This window comes from Orbicella faveolata, unplaced genomic scaffold, assembly GCF_042242905.1.
Source record: "Orbicella faveolata isolate gen_17 unplaced genomic scaffold, um_ofav_v1 contig_14, whole genome shotgun sequence".
Taxonomy (NCBI): Eukaryota; Metazoa; Cnidaria; class Anthozoa; order Scleractinia; family Merulinidae; genus Orbicella; species Orbicella faveolata.
This window is the reverse complement of record NW_028301541.1, coordinates 22160570-22172500: the sequence shown is the minus strand read 5'-3', so window position 1 is coordinate 22172500 and position 11931 is coordinate 22160570. Positions and strand designations below refer to the sequence as shown.

Below are 11931 nucleotides of genomic sequence, written 5' to 3'. Positions count from 1 at the left end.
GTTGCCCTAAACATTTGTTATGAAGGGCTTTTGTTGACGGTCTTACTGATGAAAAAGTAGCTTCCTTCAAGAAACTTACCCAATTCAAGACTAGATTGCTAAAACCATTATGACCAAAACGGCTGAAAAACCCTACCCTTTGGGGCCGCACATGCCTATATAGCCCATATGACCGAGTACCTCCCCCGAGGGTCTAAAATTGTTATGCAACGCGGCTTTCCAGTGGTATACCATGGAATATTGTCACTTGTATTTTCTTGGTATACACACGAACCTATAGGCGAGTGTGTATAGCAAGAAAATTTACGAGTGACTCGTGGGATATTCCACGGTATAGCACTCGAAAGCGGTGTATAACCGTAGTATTTAGTAACAAAGTAGGTTTAAAGATTTGCGTGTAGCAGAAGCGTCGTTGTAATCGTTTCCGCCCCTTCGTAGCAAGGGGTACCTTAACTTTTATGCACGAAGGCAGACGTGATTTGTTAAGAACTTTTTAACGAACAAACATACAACTATCGTAACGTCAAGAACATAGCCGACAATATATTACAAAGTACCATAAATGTTTGGTCTTCTACTATGACTCGAAGATACTACATCGCGAAAGGTCATGTTTTGTAAAAACTCGATTTAAATGACAGATAGCCGAAGTTTGTTCGCAGAGACTCTCTTTGGCACAAGAATCTATGTCAAGATTTAAAATAGAGCATTTCGAAGAGTTTCTAAAGGAGGAATAGAATGAGTTCCATGCAACGGTGCTGAATCATTTGCGTGCTAAGCCAAGAAAATCTTAAATCCCAAATATCCCAGAGTGGTCTTGAACTTGGAGGCTTCCGGTAGAGATAAGAGGTCTTGTCTTATCAACTAGTTTTATCCATTTTTTTAGAGTCTGGACGGGTTTTTACTCATAGCTGAGTACTGGTCAAAATGGTAACCGTTACAGCTGACAAATGTCGCGTTTTGATCGTTGATTCATCTCAATAACATGAACAAGTTTTTCTTTTTTTCTTTTTCCAGGCCCTCACTGAGTACGTGAGTCAACGCTAAGCGTAGGTGTTGGTTACCACGCTCGCGTTTCCGACAGAATAGCGGTCGCAAAGACTTCGAGGAGGTCTGTTATGATATTTTACATTCTCTCTGAGAACTACAGTGTGGTAATAGTACTTAAAATTCCTAAGATGTGCTTTTCTCACCTTTATCAAATGTTTAACAACAAATGTGTCGAGCCTAGACTAAGCACTTATGCTGATTCTGAACGGTGATTAGATAGACAAAGTTGCAGAGATGCCATGGCTAGAATCCGGACGCAACCCGCCGAAAAGGGAAAAAAAAGATAATAAAATAACACGACGTAATTTGAGAGAAGTGAAACATCACATAACGTTAGCATAGTATAATTAATATACTTCAAAATTTTTATGTGGTGCTGGGTTTTAAGTCATTTTCTGTGCCTTGAGAAAATAGCCGAATTCCTCGGCCGGAGCTAAGACGGCAAAACTGAGGAAATCATTCTTTTAAGTTTGCGGATGATTCTGTGAAAGCAGCGCCCGTAAACCTTAACTTAAATCGACCCAGTAAATATCAAACTAGAAAGACAAACATGCCCAGCGGTATCCTTGGTTGTAAGAACTTTTGCTGCTTCAAGACGTCTTTGCTTAGTTGCCATAGCGAAACCGCTCGGTCAAAAGTGAGCGAAGAGAACGTAAACGAAGAGAGCGGACATAATTCTGAAAGTAGTAGTTTGCTAAGATAGAAAAATACCAAAGAGATAATAATAAACCATAGAGGAACAAGGATGGTTAAGGATGCAGAAGATTGACGCGGATTACAAACGACGAACTTGAAAAACTTGGGCTAAACTTTTCAAGATGCGTAAACCGTGATATATTACTCGTTTAACTGCAGTCGGTTCGCAAGCTTGTTGGCTCTCAAGTTTGGAAAAAAAACCAAAGTCTTCCTCAGTTAAGACTTCTCTAAGTGTATTTTATGGCCTTTCTACATGCGTGGACAAAGGAGAAACTTACAACTACATGACCACTCCTTAGACATTCCGGACAATGCAGTAGATAAAATACACTCTGCAATTTCACTAACACCCGTAAAATCTTGCAATTGTTTTTCCGTCATCATTTGGCGTTGAGAATCTCCAAAAATGAGACTTTCTCATCAAAAAGGAAAACAAAATGAATACCTACTAGCACTTACTATTCTGGTTGTAGCAAGAAGGCATTCAAGAGGTTTCACACGTAGACAACGCTCCAAGTTGGTAAATGAAAACGTTTCTTTCAGGTTTCTTTTATGAGCTCGTCCACTGTTAGTCTAGAGTAGCACGACACCCCATAGATTAAAAAAATAATAATAAATCCAACACAATGCAGTGTATAATACCTCCAGCCCTGACAAAAGAGGTTGTGTTCGTGACGGATGAATAACGATAAAAGAGGTTACTGCAGAGGTGGAGAGGATTTGGGCCCTGAGAAGCACTGATCGATTTAAGCCAAGGTTTAAAATGTTATCAAAACACTTAAAACACATGACGCCATTTGCCCATATGAGGTAAAGAAAATACGAAAAATATCAGACCGTTTCCAGTGGCGGATCGAGACCTTGAGCTAAGGGGGTGGGGGGGGGGGGGGGGGGGAGCGGTTTTGTTTTGCTTGTCCTGCCGGATTTTCTTCCTTCTGTGATTTCTTCTTTTTACCCAAAATATGGGGGGAGGGGCTCCTCTAGATCCGCCACTGGTCTGATACAGTAAAGAACCGAATTTTGTTCAAAAAAAATGCGAAGAAGATCCTAAAGTACAAGCAAGGAGAATCAGGCAGTGGGGTGATATTTCCCTTATTCTGTGGTTTGAGAGATGATACAACTGGCAAAATATCCGCGCATATTTGTCACACCATTGACAAATACCAACAAAGAGGTACTGACCTTAAAGTCGGAAGATACGTTATCTACGCACCTAACTACTTAAATTTAGTCTACGCTACTAAAGTCTGTTTAAAATACACATGATACGTCAAGTGGGTATTGTTTCTGAATTTTTTACATTTGTTTTGCCGGTTTCGTTGAACTGAGAATGCTTAAGATGATTTCCGCAGAACATTCGAGCAATAATGGCAAAAATAAAGTTACCATAAAAAACCTCATAGCAAGGTAATATTTTGAATAAAGGTGAGAAGAACGTATGGAGACTTGAGCTCTCAAGCTGATCCCGCGAGAGAAAATTGAACTTGAAGTTATCCATATTTCAATGAAAACGGACGTTTCGCGTTAGTTGAAAATACAATAACACACGCATTCTTAAGCATCCTTATATACGAGGTTTGACATTAAATTTCTCGAGAATGCTTGGGGATTTAATCGCGGGGTCACCTAGAGAAATGAATAACAGTGAGATGTTTTAAATGGTATTTAAAAAGCTACCGTGTTATGAGTAGATTTTTAGTAAATAATTTTTGCACTTATTGCTCGAACTTTGAGCGGAATCCGTCTTAATCTTTGATCTTCTCCATTTCCAGTGGCGATGGATATCATTTGACCTATCCGAATTCTTTCTAAATCTCAAAATTTCTCCTCTTAGAAGTCGAGTATTTTGAGACGCTTTTCGAATTGTTTTTGTTTACGCTGGATACATTATCTGTAGGGTTCCTACGGTGAAACTACCAAACATCTCCTGGTTTGTCGCCCAGCGTTTTAACAAAGCAAACACAGTATCTCAAACTCGCTAAGATAACGTCTAACGACAGTTGTACAGGTATCCTGAACCCAGCTGGTCCACAGTCCGCTTCTGGAACAAGGTTCCCCTACCATGGTAACAATGATTCGTAACAACAAAATGGGCCCGGGTTACCTCCCAAGTATGTTTGTCAATTAGAAAATATCTCATAATATGTACTGTTTATTTTAAATTCCCAGTGAAGCAGTTGTTCGGAAACTTCCTCACCAGGTGAATATTTTATTTTGGACCACGAAGAGATAAGAACTGGTAAACTGAATGCTCTGTATGCATGAGGTTGCTAGAATCGATGTAAGTTCTTAGCCCTCGTCTACACGTATCCGGATATTTTTGAATCCGCAACTTTTTCTTTCCGGATTTAAAATTTCCCCGTCCACACGTAGCGTATTAAAATCGAATTCGCCTGTCCACACGCATCCGATGGTATCCGGATTCACGCTAGAGAAACTAAGCTTACACGTTGTGCCCGCCATATTGGTTTATTGTTCGGTAAGAGACTGGTTACGATTTTGCTACGTCATCGGATTCGAAAATATCCGAATTTACCGTCCCACACGTTACCGGATTCGTTGCGGATTAATTTTTTTCCACTCTCGAGAGCGGATTCAAAAATATCCGGATTCGCTGCCGAATTCGTCGGATTCATGTGGACGGAAGCCGTATCCGGAAAGAAGAAGTTGCGGATTCAAAAATATCCGGATACGTGTGAACAGGGCCTTAGTTAACTTTTCAGCGATTTCTCAGCTATCACGTGAAATTCCAGTTTATTTCTTAGTTATCAGTATACTTTGCAGATCTTGGATGCCAGCTATCACTTAAACTGAGGTCAAATGAACCAAAATTTCTTTCTGAGCAGTGAAAAGGAGTAAAAAAGTTAAAAGTACGAAGACAGCCAATGGCTTCACGAAAACGTTTCCAAAATGACCGCGCACTTTAATGCAAGGAATGGAACTGAGACTCTGCTTTGTGACGTCATTGTTATCTTGAACATTGCTGCGTTTCTGCGTCGGTGAGTCTTTCGTGGGGAAGGTTTGGATCTAAATACAAACCTTATTTTACGTGGGAAATGGCCGAGGAGTTCGCCCGCTGTTCGGCGGGCATTATTTGCTTGTTTTTCGTTGTGTTTTGTCCAGTTGCCGGCTTGCAACGTTCCATAGTAAAGTTCAAAATCGTCGGTAAAACATCTTTCTTGACTACAAGTTAACGAAGCTTGAAAGAGGGTCTCAACAAATTCCTTACTACAAGACTTTTTTCGAAACTGTCTTCGGTAAAGTGTTTTACACAAACGCGCGAATGCTTGCAGGGCATGAAGCATCCCAGGACCGCAAATGATCCCGATCAAAAATAAGGAATGGCATGGATTTATATCAGAGAAAGGTGAAAACATATAAAAATTACGAACTAAACTTGACATGTTTGCCATTTTACAAGAAATGTTCCACAGCTGAATTTTTGTTTTTCGAAGGGTATTGACTGAGAAAAACACATACTTGTAAACATCCTCGTCGAAATCCAAACACGAGCCGCAAGCGACTGTTGTCTACATTTCTCGAGCGTTCTCAAATGTCCGGAGTGTTTTATCACAGTGTAATACACGGCTTAGGCTTCTTCATTTGCTTTATGATATAGAGGTAATGTGACGAAAAACAGTAAAACACGCTTTTGCTATGTCTTACACTTTGATAAAACATGGGTTTTCGACCAATTAGAGCGCGCGCAGGGTCCTATCCGTAGTATAAAGAGTGATGAAGCGTTTAGGTCTCCTCAGATGACAGCGTCTTCTGTAATAGTTGCTTCATGGTTTAGTTTGAAACTTTAGACGAGTGGCGTTCATGGCTGAGAACATTTGGTTTAACTATAACACCGAAATATCAATGGCCGTTTTTATACTAGAGACGTTTAAGTTGTCTAGACACCTTTAACATAAAAGACGTTAAAGGCGTCTGGTATAAAAGCGAGACTCATTTAAGTACACGGCCTAACAAAAATATATATATCTTTTTTATAAAAAAAGACTGGGTTCTATACTCGGAGGACACTGGAAACAAGCAACTTTTAGCGCACCAACATACAATATATAGTGACTCTTCACAGCATAGATAGTAATGCTTTCTTCGTATTTACGCCGAACCTTCCGCGACTCCATTTCACTGTAGCTGTCTTTGAATCTCCTTGGCTAGTTCAGAGGCTAAAGCGGTTTGGAATTGTTATTAACACTTCAAATCTTGTGTTTCTTTTGTCTTAGAGAGGTACTGGAATTAGAATTTGGAACTTTCCAATTTTTAAGGAGAATTTATTTGTGAGAAATTTCGTTCAAATCGACAATCATGTTCGACACGCTTCAGCCTCAGGGTGGCCGAGGAATGAAACCGTTCGCGTCATCCGTTGCACAGAACCAGTGTCACTTCGCAACCTTCCTTCACAGCAGATCTTTTTTTTAAAAAAAACAAAATTGAACTTAAGCTTGAACTTTGCTTGCAATTTGAAATTTACTCCCCAGACACTGAATTTCTTGCAATATTTTGCAATGATGGCCTCCTTGAAGTAAATACCTTCCTGATAGACAGGTAGCCCGGATGAGAGCATTGATTTAAAGTAATGTTAACGCAGCTATGCAGGAACTCAACAATGTGGACTTCCGACGCAAGTATAATGTGCCTCCCTAGTGACAGTTTGCATCCGAGTCACGCATAACCTACATCATGACATCTTGCAAACTTCAGCCCAAATCTTTCAACGGGTCGTTCTTAATCCGCCGCATCAATCCTCCTCTCTCTTAATCAACGTTTTTCCTGTTTGGTTTGTAGCAAAAACTTCTTTGCCGTTTTTCTTCCTTAGAAAACTATTATTTCGCGACGTTCGTTGATAGGAAAGTAATTTTGTAAACACAGGAACATCACACAGACATACTTCTTTTCAAATGTCACTCCCTACTGGCAAATCGAGTTTATAGTATGCCATTCGTTAGGAGCTGTCTTAGCATCATATAAATCTTGTGATCATTTGGCGGCGGCAGAAACTACAAATCTTGCAAGTTCGCTGACATTTTATTTGATCTGTTTGATGAAAATAGGCACTTACTCTGCACCTCCTGCTAGCGTAAGGTGGCTGTTTCATGCCACGAAACAACGCTACCGGGAGGTGGTAGAAAAATATGGAATTAATTGGTCTGAATGTCGAATCGTGTTGATTATCTGTAGCTTTGTCGCTCCTTTGTATCATTTTTCAATCTCATATCTTCGCCCCTCACACTTCAGCAATAGAATGTTCTTTCTTGTGCCTTGCCGGGATACAAAATGTAAGTTGCTAATTTGTGTGGTATACATGAAGTACCCTGTGGGAGCTCCGTTTTCAGGCTATTATTGTAACATGCAGTAAAACCCGTTTCAAAATTTCAAAAAAATCAACAAGTAAATTGTGGTTATACTGTCTGTAATTTCAATATAAATGTTACAATATTCTGTGTCTTTTACTGATACAATTTCACTAGTTAGTTTCCCAAATTTTGTTCGTTATATCATGGACGAGAATTCGTAACTTCAATTATCGAATTCGAAAGTTTTGTGTCCCGCAGGTTCCGCTGTGGATATCGGCAAAAAACAATGCAAATACTAGCTCAGCTTATGGGGCGGTGCAAGTTGAAAATTAGCCGCAAACTGCGCTTACTAGATCTATATATTTTCCATGGAAACAACCTTAAAAATCAGACCTGAAATTTTAGGAGTCCGGAATTCCATCCGAATCTTTCCAACCGTAACGTTTCGGGTGTTTTTCTGTTTCAAGCCAAATATAAATATTTAGAAAAATCCTCGAGGTGGTCCTTTTTAACGAAAGAAACCTTTTTCAAAAACACTGCCAGAATATCCACTTAAATCGAGGTTGCTCTACATGACTGACTAATCACTTCGCAAGCGACATTTCTTGCCCCGTAACCTTGGCGGCATAAAATTGCGCTTTCACATTGTCAAATAAGATGTTCACTTTAAAAACACCATTTAGCGCGGTATTATTTTAACTACTGCTCTATTTACTTACATTTTAGTTTGAAAACCCTCTGGTTGGTTTTTTTTGCGATGCTTTGACCACTCGAAACTTGTGTGTTTTCTTTACAATATCTTCGTGGGGGTAAAAGAGTCCCCCTAACTTAAGGTTCTGAAACGAAGCATTAAGCGAATGACAATTTTCTGTCCCTTCCTGGGGGGTCACAAATGATTCTTCGGGCCTCGATCAGTTGCTAAACTGCTAATTAAGCCATTTTTATCAAATGACTATCACAAAAAGGCAGCTATAATTATCAACCACGAACAATGGCCAACTAAATAAATTATATTCCTCTGTACTGTGCGAATGGAGCTTTACAAACACCTTTAGTTAATTTCGTGCCGAGTAGAAATATTTGAGGCCTCGGTCACCTCAGACAATGTCCTTGTACGAGAATTTTTAAACAAAGAAACGAATTTTTAAAGGGATAATGGAAGCCTTTTTGAACAAAACATTTGCATATCAGTAGAAACTTTTAGATGCACATGACATATGCCGTAAGCGTACGAGTCGCGTGTTTGTTTAAAGCTCCGAAAATCAACTGCGGTCGCTCTGAAAGATTACCAAAAAAAAAATCCGATTATGCTGTGCCCGGTTTAAACTTGCCACGAAAGTACATAACCAAAATCTGTAACCTTTGAGGCTAGCTTACGACTTTCTTCTTTCAAGATCATGTTTTGTTTTGGCAAGTTTGTACTCTGTAGGTTATAATGTAAAACTGTTTTTTTTCTTTGTTGTAACAGTCATTCATTCCCCCGCGATGGTTTTAACTTGTGCACTTATTCATTAACAACCGTGGTAAGGTATCTATCAATTTTTTTCCCTGACTGTAAATCTACATTCGCCATATAAAACATCCAGGGGAATGGCCGAACTAAACGTTTATTCAATGTGATCGACCGATTAACACTGCAGTTACAGAAACAACGACATTTTATACGCGTCAATGGGAATCACCTTCGACCAAACCAGCGAGGTAAACAAAAACATACATTGCTAGGACTACTACCGTGAATAGAGGAGTTGACGAGACTATAGGACTCCGCGTAAAAGATCCCGTGTAGACCTTTTGGTCACGTTTCAATTTTTTTCTTCGTTGGAAACTCGAAGGGCCAATTTATAGCGGTTGCAAAGTGGACACCAGAGTTTGGCCTCAGTGAAGAACGCGTTGATATTTATAGGGTGACTTTCACTGTGAAATACGTCCTAAAACCGTATGTATGCAAAGTTCATTCAAACTGGATACGCAGGACTTGCAAGGCATAACATAGAGAACCACTATCGTACTCGTTACAATTTATAATTTACGATGTAGAATTTCAATACGAAAATTAATTCAAGAGATACCATTTGAAATGCTTTACCTTACCTGCGGTTCCTTGTCGCAATTCTTCAGGGACACTAAAAATGCTCGGTACATTTATCACGGGGCGATTCGGCTAGCATGGCGTCGGTTGTATTTTGAACATATTCCCTGTTGATCCTTGCATCTTTACACTGTTTTATATTCTTTTCCTACACATCTTCAAATAAGAACAGCTGTTACCATTAGCCATTCTTTAGTTGTCTTTTTAATTCATGCAAAATGACAGCTTTTCGTTCAAAGTCTTTCAGGGTGCTATTGTCTTGCAGGTTGAGTTGGTTTGCATAAGTCGTCGAAGCTGACACGAAATCGACGTGAAATTGACAGAAGTCTTGGCTACCAGAAAAGTGCCCGTCGGAGTAAATTTAACAAATTAAATAAAAGACGGCCCGAACAAAACAGAAAACATTTCGTCGATTGGATCCATAATCTGTAATGAATTATACCACCATTAATTGCGGAGAAGATATTGGTCCAGTTTTCAGGTACCAAAAAAGACGCAAACACATTATCTCTGCTAAATTGAATTGTTACAACGGGTTTTAAAATTCGCGTTTTCATGGCGAGCCACGTTTTCATTAGTAACCATCCTTATTTTCATTTAAAATAGTTTCGAAGCCTGCGTGCTTAAATTCAGCTTTTCAAAAAAGAAAAAAAAAAAAAAAAGAGAAAATGTTCTGTGAGTATTTCTGTAGCGGGTAAACACGAATTTAATACAAAGTTGAAAAGTGAAATCGTCGTTGATCAATAAAAAATACGTCTATAAACAATAACATCACAGTGCTTTTAACTAGCTCTTTTTTATGTGAGGTTTTTGGGAAAAAAACTTACAATTTTAAAACCACGAAGCTTACTGAGAGCACGCATAAAACTTTACAGAAAATAATCTTTGTAGTTCAGGTAAAAGTGATTAGCGAATTAACTCACAAGAAAGGGAAAATTAATTCGGTCTTGGCACTGAGTAGATAATCAGATAGGCAGTTGCTCAAACAACCGCCCTGTTTCAAAGACAGGGTTATTAAAGTGTGAAATTAATATTTTAGTCTCGAAAGGTTCAAAGGTTTTTCTTGTTATTTCTTAAGTCTACGTTGGCATCTGAATAACATTGTTTAAGCATTTTGTTTCAGTCTCAATGACTTTCTTCTCCCGTTTATTCTCTTACGTAAAAGAGAAATAAACCATTGAAAAAACCAGAAAAAAACACTACGTCAAAAAATAAAAAGTGAGAGAACACGCCCACTGAAATGTAATTTTCAAGGGTTTGAGAAATGCTTACAAAATACCAACTCTAGTGTTTACAGAGATACGACTTTGCTTTTCTACTAAACTAAAACCCACTTGTTTATCATTTTCGCCGCCTTTAGTTTCTAAAACACAGGAAAGGGGGCGATTAAACGACAAAAATTGAAACAAAGCGAGTTCCTGGGCCTAAATATCAGCCGTCTAACCGAAGGAAGTTGTTTGAAATTCCGGCTAAGAGCCCCAAAACAGGAAACAAACGAACAAACCGCGTTTGTTTGAGTGCTCTGAAAGAAACGCGACTCACGTTCTTTATGAACTTGTTTCTATTTCATTAAAATTGAAAAACATAAGGTGTGAACTAAACGCCCAGAGAAACCAACCTTTTAGGTACATTAACAACGGAAAATACAAACACAGTAACTCTTAACTACAGCTTAATGCCAGCTGCAACTTATCTTATCTGTAGACGTCTACTCACAGCGTGAGCAACTATTTGCTGCATAAAAAAGGAAAACAGAAAAAAGCTGTTTGTTACAGTAAAAGCAACCTTTCTTGCTGAATGTAACTCTAATCCACGTTATTTTTTTTCCTACCAAGGTAAAAAGCACGTCGAATGGTTTTATACCCATGTTCTTTACGCCGAAACTATCCCCAGTTACCACGTGCCAAAAACAACCGAGGTCTGGACAAAAACAAAGTTCGCCCGTATGCCTTATCAGACATGTTATCAGCGTAGAGCAGAGATAAATTCCTTTTTACAAACCAAACCAATCTACTTTTCCGCTAGCTCAAGAGACAGCTGTGCATTTATCTTTCAAACTAAGCTTCGTGCAGGAGAGCTTTTCGTTTAATAAATCAACAAGAAATTAGTTTTTTTCCCTTCACCCCATGAGTTTGTTACGGGTTCTGATGGCAGGCGGCTCGTAATTCTTATTTCGCGACACATATGGGTCCTGGCGACCAGGGAGGGCTTCCTTTTCTTAACAAAGGCTTATAGGGGGTCCAAATGACAATCCGTTTTCTAGAAAGATCCGGCGAAAGAGGCTATTGAAAATGGTCTACATTGTGAGCTGTCCCAGATGGTTTTTTTTTTTTTTTAAACAAATTTTCAATTACAGTCTACCCTAACTGAATAGAACAATCAAGTAGATTGTCTGATCCGAGAGGGAAGGCATTCAAAGAGGTGTTTCTTAAGCCAAGTGAAACTCGAATGATGTTCCTAACCCTAACCCTAACCCTTCAGACGATAAAATTTACGAGGGATATGTTAAATAGATTTATCTGCGAAGACAAGCTCTGAGCAGGAGCAGGCTGTCACAACTCAACCAGTGAAACAACGTGACTATGACATTCAGTTCTTTAGCGTGGACGCCACTATTTCCTACACCTGTCCCTGTTTTAACTTTTAAAATTATCTCTAAACGTGTATTCCATTTTCAGAGAACTCTTTTCTTTATATCGATGAAAGAGAGAACAGTCTCTTTTTATCACGGACGACGAAGCTACACCGGCCGTTAAGGCGGGTTTTCAATGGCGCATTAAAGGTACA

General features: G+C 39.1%; 1 protein-coding gene across 1 annotated transcript in view; it reads right to left on the bottom strand.

Annotated features, from left to right (window-relative positions):
- LOC110062186 (zinc finger SWIM domain-containing protein 5-like) overlaps positions 1–9844 on the bottom strand; it is a 28263-nt gene extending 18419 nt beyond the window's left edge. Inside the window, exon 1 of the mRNA XM_020769055.2 lies at positions 9147–9844. The gene's annotated coding sequence lies outside the window, so the exon portion shown is untranslated. The remainder of the gene's footprint in view (positions 1–9146) is intronic.
- Between the last annotated feature and the right edge of the window lie 2087 nt (positions 9845–11931).